Below are 19,524 nucleotides of genomic sequence, written 5' to 3'. Positions count from 1 at the left end.
CAAGACCCATATATATGCTGCATACAAGAGACACACTTCAGACCTAAAGACACTCACAAACTGAAAGTGAAGGGATGGAAAAAAATACTCCATGCAAATGGCAATGAAAAGAAAGCTGGGGTAGCAATACTCATATCAGACAAAATAGACTAAAACAAAAACTATAAAAAGAGACAAAGAAGGGCATTACATAATGATCAAGGGAACAATCCAACAAGAGGATATAACACTTGTAAATATCTACGCACCCAATGTAGGTGCACCTAAATATATAAAGCAATTATTAACAGACATAAAAAGAGAAATAGACAGTAACACAATAATAGTAGGGGACTTGAACACTACACTTACACCAATGGATAGATCACCCAAACAGAAGATCAATAAGGAAACATTGGCCTTAAATGACACACTAGAACAGATGGACCTAGTAGATATATACAGAGCATTCCATCCAAAAACTGAAGAATACACGTTCTTTTCAAATGCATATGGAACATTCTCCAGGATTGATCACATATTAGGCCACAAAACAAGTCTCCATAAATTTAAGAAGATTGAAATAATACCGAGCATCTTTTCTGACCACAACAGTATGAAACTAGAAGTCAACTATAGGAAGGAAATCAGAAAAGCCACAAATACGTGGAGATTAAACAAAATGCTACTGAACAACGAGTGGGTCAATGAAGAAATCAAAGAAGAAATCAAAAAATACCTGGAGACAAATGAAAATGAAAATACGACATGCCAGAATTTATGGGACACAGCAAAATCGATTCTAAGAGGGAAGTTTATAGCAATACAGGTTTATCTCAACAAACAAGAAAAATCTCAAATAAACAATCTAACAATGCACCTAAAGGAACTGGAAAAAGAAGAACAAACAAAGCCCAAAATCAGTAGAAAAGGGAAATAATAAATATCAAAGCAGAAATAAATGAAATAGAGACTTAAAAAACAATAGAAAAAGTTAATAAAACCAAGAGATGGTTCTTTGAAAAGATAAACCAAATTGACAAACCTTTAGCTAGACTCACCAAAAAAAAAAATGAGAGAAGGCACAAATAAGTAAAATCAGAAATGAAAGAGGAGAAATTACAACAGACACCTCAGAAATACAAAAGATCATAAGAGAATACTATGAAAGGCTATATGCCAACCAATTTGACAATCTGGAAGAAATGGATGAATTCTTAGAATCATACAACCTTCCAAAACTAGATCAAGAAGAAATAGAGAATTTGAATAGACCAATCACCAGTAAGGAGATCGAAACAGTAATCAAAAACCTCCCCAAAAATAAAAGTCCAGGACCAGATGGCTTCCCTGATGAATTCTACCAAACATTATAAGAAGAATTAATACCTATCCTTCTCAAACTCTTCCAAAAAATTGAGGAGGTGGGGAGTCTCCCTAACTCATTCTACGAAGCTGACATTACCCTGAGACCAAAACCAGACAAGGACAACACAAAAAAAGAAAATAACAGGCCAATATCACTGATGAACATCGATGCAAAAATCCTCAACAAAATACTAGCAAATCGCATACAACAATATGTTAAAAAGATTATACACCATGATCAAGTGGGATTTATTCCAGTTATGCAGCGATGGTTCAACATTCGCAAATCAATCAATGTAATACACCACATTAATAAAATGAAGAATAAAAATCACATGATCATCTCAATAGATGCAGAGAAAGCATTTGACAAGATACAGCATCCATTTATCATAGAAACTCTGAATAAAATGGGTATGGAAGGAAAGTACCTCAACCTAATAAAGGCTATATATGACAAACCCACAGCTAATATCATCCTCAATGGTGAAAAACTGAAACCTATCCCTCTAAGAACAGGAACCAGACAAGGATGCCCACTCTCACCACTCTTATTTAACATAGTACTGTAAGTCCTAGCCAGAGCAATCATGCAAGAAAAAGAAATAAAACGGATCCAAATTGGAAAGGAAAATGTGAAACTCTCACTATTTGCATATGACATGATTTTATATATAGAAAACCCTAAAGAATCCACCAAAAAACTTTTAGAAGTAATAAACGAATACGGTAAAGTTGCAGGATACAAAATCAACATACAAAAATCAGTTGCATTTCTATATACTAACAAAGAAGTAGCAGAAAGAGAAATTAAGAATACAATCCCATTTACAATTGCAACCAAAAGAATAAAATACCTAGGAATAAACTTAACCAAAGAGGTGAAAGATCTGTACACTGAAAACTATAAAACATTGCTGAAAGAAATTGAAGAAGACACAAAGAAATGGAAAGATATTCCGTGCTCTTGGATTGGAAGAATTAACATAGTTAAGATGTCTATACTTCCTAAAGCCATCTATAGATTCAATGCAATCCCTATCAAAGTTCCAACAACATTTTTCACAGAAATAGAACAACGAATCCTAAAATTTATATGGAACAACAAAAGACCCTGAATAGGTAAAGGAATCCTGAGAAAAAAGAACAAAGTTGGAGGTATCACATTTCCTGATTTCAAAATATACTACAAAGCTATAGTAACCAAAACAGCATGGTAATGGCACAAAAACAGACAAATAGATCAATGGAATAGAATTGAAAACCCAGAAATAACCCCACAAATATATGAACAGCTAATCTTTGACAAAGGAGCCAAGAACATACAATGGAGAAAAGAAAGTCTCTTCAACAAATGGTGTTGGGAAAACTGGACAGCCACATGCAAAAAAATGAAAGAAGACCCTTACCTTACACCATACACAAAAATTAACTCCAAATGGATTAAAGACTTGAATGTAAGACCTGAAACTATGAAACTTCTAGAAGAAAACATAGGCAGTACGCTCTTTGTCATCAGTCTTAGCAACATATTTTCAAGCACCATGTCTGACCGGGCAAGAGAAACAATAGAAAAAATAAACAAATGGGACTACATCCAACTAAAAAGCTTCTGCACAACAAAGGAAACCCTCAACAAAATGAGAAGACAAGCTAACAATTGGGAGAAGATATTTGCAAACCATACATCTGATAAGGGCTTAATCTTCAAAATTTATAAAGAACTCATGCATCTCAACAACAAAAAAACTACCAACCGAATTAAAAAATGGGCAAAAGACCTGAACAGACATTTCTCCAAAGATACACAGATGGCCAACAGACACATGAAAAGGTGTTCAACATCATTAACTATCAGGGAAATGTAAATCAAAACTACAATGAGATATCACCTCACACCCATCAGAACGGCTGTAATTAACAAGACAGGAAAGAACATGTGTTGGAAAGGACGTGGAGAGGAGGGAACTCTCATACACTGCTGGTGGGAGTGCAAACTGGTGCAGCCACTATGGAAAACAGTATGGAGATTCTTCAAAAAGTCAAGGATAGAACTACCATATGATCCAGCTATTCCACTGCTGGGTATTTATCCAAAGAACTTGAAAACACCAATGCATAAAGATACATGCACCCCTGTGTTCATTGCAGCATTATTCACAATAGCCAAGACTTGGAAGCAACCTAAGTGCCCATCAAGGGACGAATGGATAAAGAAGATGTGGTATATATACACAATGGAATACTACTCAGCCATAAGAAATGATGAAATCCAGCCATTTGTGATAACATGGATGGACATTGAGGGTATTATGCAAAGTGAAATAAGTCAGAGGGAGAAGGTCAAATACCACATGATTTCCTTCATCAAGTAGTAGATAATAACAACAATAAACAAACACATAGAGACAGAGATTGGATTGGTGGTTACCAGAACGGAAGGGGGGAGGGGGGGAGGGGGAAAGGGATCATTTGGCACATGTGTGTGGTGATGGGGTGTAATTAGCATTTCAGTGGTGAACATGATATAATCTATGCAGAAATAGAAGTATAATGATGTACACCTGAAATTTATACAATGTTATAAACCAATGTTACTGCAATAAACAAAAAATAAACATTCTAAAAAAAAAACCAGTGAAACTATTATTTTAATGTTTCACATAATATTTCATAGTATGAATATTTTATCATTTATCTAACCATTCTTTAATGTTGGACATACAAGTTATTACAAACAATACTACGATAAATATATTTATGCGTACATATGTGCATGCATTTACGAACATTTACTTAGGAAGTATTTAAGTTAGATTTATTAATAAAGCATGATGCAGAAATTTAAGAATCTTAACACATATTACAAGATTTAGCTCCAGAAGAGTTGCACTGATTCCTGTTACCACCTGTACGTTATGATTATGCTCATCTTACCACATCCTCCCCAGCTACTGAATATTATTATTAATAAAACTAAAAAATAAATAAATAAATAAATGGGAGTTTGGTCAAATAGCTTTGGGAAATTTTGAGTTAAACAATTTTTTTCTTTACTGTAAAGCTTCTTAGAGCCTTTGATATGGACAACAACTACAAGATTATTTATTGACATGTGTCAATATATCAATATATTCCATGCTGGGGATCCAATGGCAGGCAAAAATAGAAACAATCCCTGCCCTCATGTAGCTTTCAGCCCATCGAAGGGAGACTAACATCTATCTAATGATCATGTTAAACAAATTTAAACTTGGAAACATGAGAAATACCACAGAATTAGCATTTGGGTAATTATAAGGTTTGAGAGCATGAGAGTTTGTAATAAAATTCCAATGAGAGGGGACTTCCTGGTGGTGTAGCAGTTAAGTTTGTGCATTCTGCTTTGGCGGCCCAGGGTTTGCTGGTTCGGGTGCTGGGCATGAACCTACTCACTGCTCATCAAGCCATGCTGAGACAGTGTCCCACATAGAAGAGCTACAACTCTACAACTATGATACACAACCGTGTACTGAGGTTTTGGGGAGAAAAAAGAAAAAGAGGTAGATTGACAACAGATGTTAGTGCAGGACCAGTCTTCCTCAAAAAAATAAAATAAATAAAATAAAATAAAATGCCAATGAGAATTGTGAATATCTAAGGAGTCTAAAGTACGTACTATTTACAAACATAATTTGATCGCTGATGGTCTTTTCAGGGGAACATTTGTTTTGTGGAGGAGTGGAAAAGCTGGATTAGAAATGAGTTCAAGTTTGTAGCTGAGATTCAAACAATGTTCAAAGGTTTGTCCTTGAGGGAGATTCTTAACCTCTTTGTCTCCTCATCTGAAAATGAAAAGTTTGAATTCACTGATATTCAATGACTTTTCTAGCTATATACTGTATGATTGAGTAATTCTAACTAAACTATTTGGAGACTTGAGTATATTGTTTGTGCTTTCTCCAGGACTCACTACTGTCCTTTCTCTCTTTGCTGCTAATCTAATTCCTAATTACCCTCTCCACTTGACTGATGCTGTGGGAAATGGAAGCCATGAAATCTACATTAGGAAATTTTGCTACTTATTGATAGCTCTTGCCAGCAGGGAGATTAAAGCTATTGTACTCTTCAGCCTAAATATATGGCATAATCCAACAAAAGGCATCCTTTTTGCTCAGAAAATAAAGTTCAATGTCAAAAAAAATTTGGGATGGAGAATTAGTCCACATTTTCTTTGGTGAGCACTATAGACAATAATTGTGTTGAGTTTTATATAGAAAAACTTCTATAATGTACTTGGAGTTCAAATAACCTCAAAATATTGAAATGACTTTTAAAAAAATCAATTAAAATTAACATAGATTTCTGTTTTAAATGCCATTTTCCAGCTAATCTCTATAAAAAGCTAGACTTCTGTTTCCCATTTGTTTCCTCCTTAAAAAAAAAAGCTTCACTGTGTGCCACGTATGTCTAATCTGTCTTGGGTAATATGGATTTAATAAGACATATTTTTCCTTATGTGTAGTACTTGGAAAGCCTTTGCCACAATTTGCTGTTTTAGGTCACACACATCTGGTGCTATTTTGACCTGGCAATTACATATAGTTCTTTCCTTAATTTCTTGGGAAAAAATAATAATGTGACAAATTGGGACTATGTTCAAATTAGCTTTTAAGTTTCCCCCAGTTGGGTGAACTGAGCAAGGACTTCTATAAGCATTTCCTTCTTAGAGCTACATAAAACTTTCTCACCCATTTTTCATTGTCAAGAAATGTCCTTTTAAATGTCCAAAAGTCAAGCTTAATGGTAGCATTCTAACATTAGTTCAATAAGCCACTCTACAAATTGAGGCTAGATATATTTCTCCTTGAATATTATGTGTCAGAAGACCTATCATTGAGCTCTGGCTCTACCACACACGAGTTTTGGAACTTTTGTCAATTCATCTGATCACTATTAGCTTCTCTGTGTAATTTTTACACAGAAATTAAATTATCTGGTCTCCATACATCACAAGATTGCTTTAAGAATTAGACGAAAAAATATATGTGAAAACGTTTTGAAATAAAAAAAGAATTTCACAAACATGAGATACTGTTCTTGTTGTCCTTTAAAGATTCATCTTATTAAACTAAGAAATCTAGACTAACTAAGCTGTCTAGAAATCAACAGGACCTTTTTAGATACTATGGAAGATATAAAACTGGTATAATGCAGTATTTCTCAATTATAAAAGATGACCTTAAAACACGTGAACCAATTAAGAATGTACTGCAAATTAAATACTACATACTATGAGTAAGAAATATAATAGCTGCTTAAAGAAGAAAATAATCAGTGCAAACTGGAATAATCAGAGACAGCTTCGTAGACTTATGCTAGGCAATGAGAAATCAATAGTATTTGAGTAATTGGAGAGGATTTGAATAAGTAGAGAACAAAAAAGCAAGACAGAGAGAAAATATTCAGGAGGAGCAACATCAGGCACAAAAAGCTGAAAAGTCAGAATGAATGAACCCCTTCTCAGGTGACAAGGCCAGATCCTTTTTTAAAAAAAACAAAACTTTCTCATTCCGGTCTTTTGTATAAATTTGAATCCCTGAATTCTTCTACCCAAAAGGAACATGTGGAAGAATTCAGGACCAACAAATCACTAAGAACACTTTGTTCTCAAACACCTAATGCCCCCTGTCTCTCATTGCTCTTCTTCCACCAAAAGCAGCGTAGACCATTTTGGGGGCCTGTCAACATGCACCCTGTCATTGTGCTAATTAATGTGTCTATGGCTAGAAAAGCAATGATAAAAATGACAACCTAATGTTTCAGATTTAATCTCTGACAGCCAATTTCCCCAATACAACTTGTGGAATTTATAAATCAAGAAGAAAATCTGTTCACGTTTTCAAATCAAGGACAATATGGTGACTCTGCTTTACCTGATTCATATAGCACTAGCATGATTGGCCAAAGCAACTCTGGCATGCGAGTCAGGGAAGCAAGGACCCAGGGAGAAGAGAAACATAAAGAGTATGTTTTGTCATGGTGATTTTTGGGATTATCATATGGTTTTGTCCATAAAATTTGTCATCGTTATCTCAGAAACGTAGAAAGAATATGCTTATGGCACACTGGAGTCCCTTTATAATGTGCTCTTGGGCACAGCTCTTCCCAGTGGAGGAAAGCTCACACATGTTGCTCTCCCTCACCCAAGCAAGTTCAGTGTTTCCCGTGAGGTAGTTTTATCACTGCAGGACAAGTCACAAATTAATTTTGTGATGCTATTGAATCGCTCTTGTACTGCCTCTCTCTGTTTTCCAGCTGGTTTCAAGCTACAACTGAGTTACTAATTAAGCAAAAAGTTCATCTTGAACAAATTTCACCTTCAAAATCCCTCCATCCCAGCACCCATTTTGTTCATTTAACAAAAATTTGTGTAGCACGTATGATGTTAGGATGCTTTCTGGGGACTCATGATCCAAAGACATGTCATGCCTGGTCTCAAAAATTATTTATTGAGGTCACCGTGCACTTGCAATATTATTTAATTTCTCACTATGCCAAGGGACCTTGTTTTATTGTTTGCCACGTCCTTAACTTCTAAAAGTGTTAAATTTTGTTTGGAGGCTTTATTTCATTGATAGCACAGTCAGGAAGATCTACCAAGTCCCCTTCCATGGACCTCATGACATTTCAAGTTTTGGCAAAAAATGGGTGGGGATGGATGTGGAGATGGAGGATGCAGGACCTAGTAGGTACTACCTACCATGCTGCCTTCCTCACCCTCACCTTGCTGTTGGCATGGCTGAAGAGGGATGGGTGAAGACTGGTGTCATGCCTTCCAGTGACCCATAACAACTATACCTGACTCATGGATTAGACATCAGCACAAGCTCCCTCATCAGAGGCAAACAGGAGACTTCAACGAATGAGTACAATAGTTCCTCACCACAAAGATATTTTGCCTTTGAATACAGTGGAGACAGATTTCCAAGCCATGACATTAAAATACTAAATCTTCACTAAATCCAACTTACTCTTACAATAAATAACAGCCCCATGGAAGATCGCTGCTACAAGAAAGAAATATTATTCCAACTTCACAAGATATTTGCCTGAACTGGAAAAAAATGGTCGAATCTTAGTCAAACCATGAGCACTATAGCAATTTCAGTCTTTCAGGCCTTTACACATGCTGTTTTCTTTGCCTGGAAATACCACTTCTCTCTGCTTGGAGAATTCAGCTTAAATGTTACCTTCTAGATGAAGTTTCCCCTGATCTCTCTGAGGTAGAGAATAATGCTCCCTCTTCTGTTCTTTCATTACATATCCTCATTGAACACACTTCCACTGGAACACTGATTATTTGTTTTAATGTTCATCTCAACTCAGCTCTAAACTCCTTGAGAACAAAGACATCCTTATATTTGTTTCTTTAGTGCCAGGCTAATAGCAGAGACTCAGTACTTGTTTGTGAAATAAGCATTGTCATGGTCACATGAAGTAAGTGGCTAACATTAAATGGACAAGGGACAGGAATCCATAACCATTTGTCCATGTCCCTGATGACTGCCCCAGCTGTGAAAAGGTGGGAGTAACCATCACTGTTTATACCATTCATGTTGATAATATCAATTCTGGATAAAATGAACATCAAGGGCAGCCTTAAAATGAAAAGGCATCCTTTCATTCAGAGAGGCATCCAGGAAACATTTACTGATTAATCACTATATGCCATAAAAGGCAAGATAAATGACACAGTCCCTGCTCTTAAGAAGACAAGAAAATAAATCTTCACAATACAGAATATTAAGTGTTGAGCATTGTGATGTGAGAGGCACCTAATCCACACTAGGTGAATCAGGGAAGGATTCTCCAAGGGGGTTATGCCCAGTGCCCTTGAGAGACCAATGGGACTTAAATATGAAGAAAGTATAGAAAGCATTCTAAGTAAATGGAAAAGCCACGTGAATGTTCAACGTTGAGAAAGAAGCTAGCATGTCTGTGGACCTGAAAGAGTTTCGTATAGCTAGATTTATGGCCTGAGGGGTAAAGACAGAATAGGAAAAAGGGGAGTTCTACCTGGTTACAAGCTAGTAGGGGAAGGTGTGAATGCATATAATGGAGTATCAGGTCTTTGAAGGTACAATTTAGTGTATTCCAACTGCAGACTCCAGCCCAGTTCCTGTAGGGCAGTGTTACCAAATCAGAGAGTCAGGGATACTTGGTCAAATTTGATGTACCTGGGGAATTTCTTTTTTTTTAAGATTTAGGACAATTATACTAATCCTATTTTTTATCATTTTAAAAAGTTATGTTAAAAGTCCACAAGGAAGACTACTAAACTTTTTTTACATAGATGTTTAAAAGTAATATTTTAAAATTTTCTTTTAAGTCTAGAAGAAAGATAAATGATCAATTGATTCTAGTATATAAGCATGGCTAATTTGAAGAAAAACATATTTTGGTAAAATGGACTATATATTGTAAATTTTGAATTTTTATTTTGATCAGATGTGGCTATAGTACAACAGAGTTTTATTCTCATGGATGAGTGATTGATTTAGAACAAAATTAAAGTGTCCATAAGAATCTTCAATAGCATTTTCCTGGACTGAACTTAATCCAAAGTCAACTTTGTATAAGAAATACCACATTTCTGCTAACTTTAATTCCAATTTATGTTTTTGAATTCCTAAATCAGCATTATCTCCCTCTAGAATACAGCTGTCATTTTATTAAATCCATGTACAGAAGGTCTACTTGTTTCTCTGAGAAAATCACAGGACACAGAAATAGTCTTATTTCCAAAACAATACCCAAAGAGCAGAATATAGAAATTCCAAAGGGTATTATAATTGTTTAAAGGCAGAAAAGAGCCATAAATCAGTTCCAGTGGTAGAGCAATCATCTACATTCTATATACACAAACAGACTCATTCATCATCTGTGCTAGGATTTTCAAAAGTCTCAAAACCATATTTGAAAAATTTTAATGGATCATCAAAGAAAGCAAAGTAAATTGTGTGCATTTATTTAAATCAAGTGAATTCAAACATTTTAAGCATCTCCTAGTGCAAAACTCGATGCTAGGTCTCAAGTCATATACAGAGATGATCCAAGCACAGTTCCAACCCCCAAGGACCCTGCAGTGTGTAAGAGCTGATGGACAGCTCCCTCTCTGAATACTCTTCATTGTAAATATAAAATGCTTATCCACTCAATAAGCACTCCCCCACCTCATGTCAACTGATAAATATTTTAAGGCCTTTTGGAAAGACAACAAGTAACTGTGGTGAACTAGGATTAAGATACGCTGAACAGTTGCTTCTGAAGTTCATATTAGAATGTCTTTCAGGAATTTGCCCGACAGGCCAAAAAAAAAAAAAAGAAAGAAAAGAGTTAATAGGTCTATCAGTACATAAAGATTGTTAGAAATAAAAGGGAAAATAGTTTCTTTGTAAATCAGCAACATGAGGAAACAATGCAGGAGAGGGAATGGGAAGAACAAAAAAAAGGAGAATTTTTTAAATTTAAAGATTTCTAACAGAAAATCCTAGATTGATAAATATATGAAAAAATATTTTGCAAGGAAAAATGTGTATGCCTAGATTTCAAGATATTCCTAAAATATTAATTTTTACCACACTTCTGAGATCAGTGGGCATCATTTCTGCTACTGGTAAAGAAAGGTGCCAAGTTGCCCCGGGCTATGTAGCTTATTATGGTGTGAACCAAGAACTAAAATAGGAGTCCTGGCTCTCTGGATTTCTGATATCCAATTCAGCAGACTTCAACTTTCCATTAGATGCTCTGCAAGTTAAGCAGTTCTCGTATCAGCTTGTGCCAACTTCTTAAATGCCCCGTCAACTCTTCAAGTATTATAAGTGTCAAATGCCTAGGGACCTAGTATATTCTCAAGGACTAGTACCTACCTTGCTATGTTGTTTGAGTTTAGGTAACAGTAACAGTTCAAGAAGCCATCATTTCTATAAGTATTGCACATTAAAGTACTGATGTTAATATCTTACTGAAAGAGGACTTATCTGGATAGATGCCGAGGAGCCCAATTATTTCCTTAGATAGGAAACCAAATTCCCAATGTTGATAAAGTGAATCAATATTTACACAACATCAACAGGTTCTATTAAGAAAGAAAAAGAAAAAAATAAAATAATTGGAAAGGAGTGGGCATGTATGTAGATGGGTGCTTATGTTGGAGCAGAATTTTTCTACATGTGCCACATAACCAGTTTTCTTTCCATAAAATTGACTGGTTGTTTGACATTAAATACACATAATACATAGAAGTGCCTCATATTTATTTTTAGTATTAAGTAAATAGCTCATACTTAGAAACATGTTTCTTATCGGCATGACCGAAAAATCTGGAAGTTAATAGAAGATTGAAAATTGAACACAAGGAAAATAATGTAAGGAATGTAGAGGGATAGGAGGAAGAAAGTGAAATAATGAGAAAGATGAGGTTAATGTGTGTTATAAAAAAAATACTATTAACTCAACAAGTGTTTATTGAGAAATTACTATTCCTAGAACTGAAATTCTAGTGCGTGGAGAAAGAAAATAAATAGACATCGAATGTACAGTGTGCCAGGAGGGAATAGAAGTTATGGCTATATTGACATTTTAAATAGAATTGTCTTAAAATTTTAAATAACATTAAATTAAGATTAGTTTTTAGGACAGCTTAAAATAGGAATTGTTCACCCATGGTCACGTATCTATACAATAGTATATTGTCCACAGTAGAAAGGATTTCCACTAGGTGTTCTTTCAAGCGTTATGCCCTTACATCCCAAGAAACAACCTAAAACAATGCTTCATTTATAATGAAATGCTACCAAGATAACCCACTGACTTCACAGAGAGACCTTTCTCTGTATAATCTTTGAAGTAGTAATTGTGGCCGTCCACTCTCATCTCCAAATCTCCATTTTCAAAGCCTTGTTGCTTTGAGTCCTAACAGCAGTGTTAAGAAGGGGTCTACTTGGATAGGATCAGACTCTAGAATTAGTTTGATAGCTTCATATTCACTCCACAGAGCCCTGGAGCTCTGTGACAATTGATTAAAGAGTGAACAGGGTAAAGGTAATGAAATGACACCACTAAGGGGACCTCACCAGGGGAAGATGACATACAACTCAGTGGACCATTAAATCACCTCTCTTGATTTGTTCCAATAAGATACATACAGTCTTAATCCACGTGTTTTGTATTACTAACGTGTATCTGAAGCTCATTCACGGTTATTTTATTTATTTCCTTTTCTAATCTCCAGCTTTGCTTAAAACTCTCTTAAAAATGTGCATAGCAGAGTTTTCTGCATGATTGCATCTTTTCATACTTTAAACCAAAACTTCTTCCAAATTTAAATAGCATTTTGAGTCCCCAATATTTGGACTGGCAGATAGAACTGCTGCATATTCATTCATTTGTTCATTCAATCATTCATTCAGTCATGTAACAAAATGTATTGAGACTTTATAATAATATCAAGGCACTGTGCTAGTAAATAGAGAGGAATATAGAAATTAAAGACCCTTATTTAGAGACAATTAAAGATTGTCTCTAAATCTTGTAGGAGGATAGGCAAGTTTGAAGACAATTACAACATAGTGTAATTAAGTGCTATTATAGAAATACGCATAGAGTGAAGAGATGTTGGCACCTAACTCACCCTTGATATAGGATATGGGGCGAGAATTTCTAGAGGAGATGACACTTGTCTTGAGTCTTGAAGATTAATTCATATGTAAACGGCAAGGAGATAGGGAGAGGAAAGAACATCCTAAGCAGCCTTCCTGGTTCCCAAAGGAATTAAAGATGTTTGGCACGAACTAGGCCCGGGGTTATTTTCGAGTCATAAACTCTGCCTTTCTTCTTCTTCCATTCTAGAATTACCTGTTAATGGGTGTATTTACATGGAATCAGAAGCATAGAAGTGGCAATTGGGGCATAGTTAGGGTGGGGAGCGAAAATGAGTTTCCCAGAAGGCTGGGTTATGGGCTTGAGGTCAGGGAGCCAGGCCAGCAACTGTCTTTGACAATACCAGCCTTTTGATATATTCTCATTGTGCAGAGTGATTGGGGGAGGGAGGGTCTCATGGGTATGAGGCCTTCTAACCAGCATTCCTGTGTGAGCTAAGACGAGGTAAAAAGCTGGATTTGTCAGACCAGCTCCTGGTTCTGTAAAGCCTTCTGAGACCCCAGAGTGCACTATTACCTCCATGTAGGATGAGAAACCCATGATCTGTCTTTCTATTAGAATGCAGGACATACTCCCACCCGTACTCCTTCCATGTTGGAAGTCTAGAGTATTGGCACAAGTGCCAGGTGGGATGGATACCCACACTGCTGAGAAGCCAAGTGATTCTTTTAGGTGGAGGCTGTCTCCAAGTTCTGGCACCTGTGGACAAAGTGGATTACCATGGTATAAACCCAACTCTCAGGGGGCGTTGGGCGGTCCCAGGCAATATTCTCTGTGCAAAGTCCCTGTGCAATCCACTGAACTTCTCAGCCCCTTTGCAGCCCATTATTAGAGCACTTCTGAATTCCTTGTATGCCACACACAGCATGCAGAGCCAAAGTCTGACTCAGGCTCACTGTTTACTCAACTCCCGCTGCCATTGTTGCGCTGTTTCCCTGAACCATATTGTAAGTGGTAACTACTAGAGTTTCTCCAGTAACACAGTGAAGTATGCCACTAGCCAGGCCCCCTTCCTCCAGGGTGCTGTGGGAGGGAAAAGGAGGGAGTGGATTTTTTTTAGCTTTTCATACAATACATATAGATGGTACCAGTCAAAGAGAGGAGGAAAGCAAGGGTACTTGCTGCTGCTATCTTTAATCATGTTGTCTCCCTTCAACCTTCCATTCAAGAAAGGAGAGGAGGCTTTTCACTTCCTCTTCTTATATGGCTGCACCTTTGTTTCCATAAAACTCAATGACCAATTCCTCCACGTCCAGTACTTGTTCTACAGAAGGAAGAGCGCTGAAATTTAGAAATCTCGTTTCTAATTCCAAAAAGCTTGGTGTTTTTCAAGACCATTGTCTTGCTACATTTGACAGTAACTTCTTTGTTCTGTGGGTACTTGTTGGTGCCCTCCCTGGGGAAATGCACATCAGGGTTCAGCACTGGTGGCAGAAGGCAACAAGGGAACATGATATACAGGAGAAATAAAAACAGATCAGTTTAATATTTGAAAAATATTGTCCCTGTATCATTGGGAAAGAATGAGGCCCAAAGAGTTAGAATGTATGATAATCCAACAGGTAAATGAAAAGAAACCTAGGGCCGGCCCCATGGCTTAGCGGTTGAGTGCGCACGCTCCGCTGCTGGCGGCCCGGGTTCAGATCCCGGGCGCGTACCCACTCACTGCTTCTCCGGCCATGCTGAGGCCGCGTCCCACATACAGCAAGACATGCAGCTATGACATACAACTATCTACTGGGGCTTTGGGGGAAAAAATAAATAAATAAAATTATAAAAAAAAAAAAAAAAAGAAAAGAAACCTAGATACGCAAGTTTATAGATATAGAGCTACTGTATCCCCAGGCTTAATTGGTCAGGTCATCTTTGATGGGATCTTGAGCAAGGATATTGGAGGAGTGTAGAAAGAACCAAGTATTACAAAGCCTTGGGAATTAATCATCTATAGGTAAGGAAAGGGCTTTCTGCAAAGTGTGTGTAATTAATTACCTTGTTGTTGCAGGTGTGGAAGTTAGGCATCATGCCTGCAGGAGAGGACACGTATTAGAAGGTGTGTAAATTCAGCTGGGTGCAGAGAAAGCATTATTCTAACCTCAAAAAGAGAAGCAGCTTGGTATGTCATGTGCTTTCTGAAGGAAAAAGGTGAGACTTCTTGGGTATAAATAAGAGTTACCTAAAATAAATGAAGGAAATAACTGCATGTATTGGACCACACTAAAATATCTGAATAATTTTCACTGCTCCATAATTTAGAGTTTCTTTCAAGTGCTTAATGGTTTCTTTCTATATCTCAAACAATCTGGGAATATTTGAGTTTGATTAGAAGTCAAGGAGTTAAAGGCACACTGTTTTTAGTCAGATGCATGTTGGAACTCTTGGAAATCCTGGGAAAATTGAGTATAACGATGGAAGGGGAATGTTGCCATCCTGAAAACTAATGATTTGTTGCTATAAGAGAAAGGACTTGTGAAAGAGAAGGTACTGAGTTAATTATAATGCCTTATGTCTTGGAGAGCTCAGAACATACATTGATAGCGTTCATGATGGTCTTATTTCATGTTATATAACAATTAAAGAAAAATAAATACTTTGAAGTGTGAAAGCTATGATTGGTCTAATTTTTGCTCATATTCTCAGTATAGGACAGATGTAAGTGAAGTATAAGCATACAGAGAATTTCTCACAAATACTACTATTATTGCTATTACTAGTATTATTGTGTTTGTTCTAGAAAACTTTCACGTATATTTCCTTGTAGTAACCTGAAAGGGTCTAGTCTCTACCTTCAAGTTTCTTCAGACTGGGAGGAACTTTGCCTCTTGGTCCTCCCTCCTCCCCTAAACATGAGGGTTTTTTTTTTTTTTTTTTTTTTTGAGGGGGAAGAATTTCCCTTTGCTCTTTTGCTTCTACTTCTGACCAAGACATTTTTTCCTTATCCTTAAATTCTTTCCTTCCTCTGGACTTAGTCTGGAGAACTCCCTATTTTTGACTTCTGACCGCAGCCTCCGCCTGTAGACAACTGATTCAGGGCCAAATAGCTGCTTAAGTGGGGGGAAGGGAAACGGGAAGATGAGGGGAACTGACATGGACTGAATGTTTGTGTCCCCCCAAAATCTATATGTTGACAACCTAACGTCCAGTGTGACGGTATTTGGAGGTGAGGCTTTGGGAGGTGCTTAGGGCGTGAAGGTGGAGTCTTTAGGAATGGGATGAATGCCCTTATAAAAATAAGAGACCCCAGAGAACTCTGTTCCTTCAGCCATGTAAGGGCACAGTGAGAAGATGGCCATCTATGAAACAGGAAGCGGACCCTTAGCAGACACAGAGTCTGACGGCGCCTTGCTCTTGGACTTCCCAGCCTCCAGAACTGTGAGAGAGATCAAACATAGGTAATAATATATCGACACATTATTCTCTTATGCTATGGTATGTGCAGTGTTGGTAGGGATGATAGGGAGGAAAAAGGCCTTTAAAAAAAGATACCACATAAGAGACTGAAGAGGAGAGAATAAAATGATCCCATAGACAATGGTAATTGCAAATTGTCAAATGTTTCTTGCCCTCTCCCTTTTTGCTCTGCCCTGCCCAGTGTATCTCCTGTGGGTTGTGTAACTGGGGCTGACATTACTCGTCCTTTGTGACATTGCACTCTCTAGTGCACACGCGTTAAACAGAATGTCAGATGAGGTCTACATACATTGCCAAGAAAAATGAGAAAAGAAACACCTTAGAAAACACAGTGATATGTGTCATGTTTTGTGTGTGTTGTGTTTTTTTTTTTTTTTTTTTTGGCCAACAGAGTAGTTTGCGTCTGCCCACACTTTGGCATGAAAGCTTATTTTTGTGCCACATGAGTCAGTCAAGATGAGCATAATAATTTGTTTGAGCAGACATGGGGATGCATTGCTTTGGAAGCAAGGCACTGTCTAGGTACCAGAGCATACCATTACAATGAAACATCATGAAAGTTTATGGGCAGCAGAAGGAATTTATATGTTTGGATTGGTGAACCGAGATGGAAAATCTTTCAGGTGTCTGTTACAAATTGTACATGAAAGAGAGAAAATGAATAAATATAAAGGACCTAACAGTCCTATTGTGGAGAGTGTGCGATGAGAATGAAGGATGGAGATCAACATCCGCATCAGTGCCAGTAGTCAGAGCATGGGTGCAAGCTCCAGCATTAGTCACCAAGCAGCTGCGTTCCCTGCCAGCAGCCAGAGTCAACAGAGTAATGTGGGATAAAAGATCCAGAGAGGCTGCGGGCCAAGCAGAAGGAAACAGAGGCCTGAAATCTTTAAAAGACACGGAGAGATACTGACCTTCTCAAAACTTACTGAGAAAGATCATAAATCTGAATAGAAAAATCTCATGAAAGGATCTACATTAAAGTGACAACCTACCTCACCATAAAGCTTAGAAGGAGGCTATAGAGTAGAGATTTCTGTAATTTACTAAGAAAAACAGTTCTTTAAAAAGAAAAAATTCTTTACCTCTGGCAGGCAGAGAAACAGGTTTTAGTTTTGGTATTTTTTTTAATCTTCCTTTTCTCTAACCCTGTGCATATTTTTCTCTGTCAGCATCTGGCCTCACATAAAACAGCTGCTCACATGAGACTTCCGGATCGTAATTCTTTTTCCTGAGGACTCTGCAGCTGGCTGCTCAAAACTAGGTAACATGGGTACTAATCTGATACTAGGAAGGATCACCATAAAGAAACAAACAAAATAACACCTCACTGTGGTAGTCACACAGCTGCCCTAACTACCCGGAGATGCCCTTCCATGGGCTTTCTGAGTGGTCTTCTGAATATTCACAAATATCTTCCCCCAGTTTGGTTTAATACTGGCAGGTAGGTGCAAAGACTGGTCAGCTATGGCAGCTGGCTTGATCTTCAGATTTTCAGACACTCAAAGTGTCCCTGTTTTATTTTCCAGGGAAGAGTCACAGTTATAACTCAGCAGTTTCAGCCTGACCATGGTGGATGAGGCCAGCCACCCACTGCTCTGCACGTGCTAAGGATTTAAAACCCAAGCAGCACATATGGCCCTGGGTGTTCCTCAAAATTCTCTTTGTGCCTGTCTCCATAGCTCCCACTTCCAGCCTTTGCTCCCTGGCCCCTTCTCTCTTCTTGGATTTTTATCCTAGATTTTAATTTTTTTCCTGGAATTTCAGTTTGAGACACGTGATCATATTACTATATTCTTGGGCTTCCTTTTCAAATCTTGGTACTACACACTCTTGATTTTGGAGTTGCAGCAACTTTGGGTTAAAGACACTTCCATCACTGGTCAAGCCAGGCAGAACCTGCAGCTTTGCCAGGGATGAAGTATGGAGAAAAATTTAAACAAAGTATTACCAATTTCCATACACACATGTACTTTTGATAAGAGCACCTGTGAGGCTAACAAAAAACATAAGTTAAATGAAATACATTTTACCCAAAAATAAAGATAGAATTTTATTTTCATAATTGTTGAAATACTTTTTATAATGCCCTGCTATTTACATAGCATACATAATATATACATACGTAGCATACATAATAAAAGAATGTATTCTTTTCTCCTCTCCAGTAAGAGAGACACTTTAGAATAATGCAAGTAGTTGTCATATCCTTCCCTAGAAGGGTAGGTCTAGATAGCCTAAAATTTGCTGGGGACTTTGACTAAGAAAGCAAATCACCTTAGATCCATTGAAAATACTCTTTCAGGGGGTTGATTGGAGGGCTCCCAGAATTATTGAAGTTTGCTTACTTTAGGAGGAATTGAAGGGGATGTATCATTAAAGCCCAAGTGTTTCGAGAGTTTAAAGGATATTTGTCCTAGGTGAATTCCAAGGGAAGATAGAAAGATGATGGTTTTAGGTCCATGAGACGGGGGATACTGGAATTCCCTACTTAGTGCTCCTGAAGCCAGTTGGTGCCCATGAGAGTGACTGTCCATGAGACCCAAAAGAAATGAAAGCTAAACCTTGCAAATTTAGAAACCAGAGCATTGGCTCAAGGAGACGAGTTGGTTCCTGGTTGGAGTGGCCTATGGAGGTACCTGCACCATCAAGACATCACTAAAGCAGTCCACCAGCAGAACTAGGTTTTGTGGCAAGACCCTGTAGCACCGAGCAGCAGTCTACGTGGATCAGACTCCTTTTTGTAGCTCCATTTGGGCATGGAAGCAAGATTGCCCCTCCACCCTTTGGACTATAAAAGCCTCCAGTCTAATGGGTGTAAAAAGTTTCTTTCTTAATTTTTTAAATAGAATATTTCAAACACAGAGAAGAATAATATAATGAATACCTTTTTACGACTATCCAGCTTTACCAAACTGTGACATTTGCAACATTTTGATGCAATATTCTTTAAGTAAATCTATACTGATATATTTCAAGCCCCCTTTGTAACCACCCCTAATCCCATTCCATTCTCTTTTCCCCATGTTTGTCTTTCCCACACATATTTTCATATTTTTACTGTGA

Source organism: Ceratotherium simum, chromosome 9, assembly GCF_057802395.1.
Source record: "Ceratotherium simum simum isolate JZ-2026a chromosome 9, ASM5780239v1, whole genome shotgun sequence".
NCBI classification, from domain to species: Eukaryota; Metazoa; Chordata; class Mammalia; order Perissodactyla; family Rhinocerotidae; genus Ceratotherium; species Ceratotherium simum.
The sequence above is the reverse complement of the archived record's forward strand: the minus strand, read 5'-3'. Positions refer to the sequence as shown.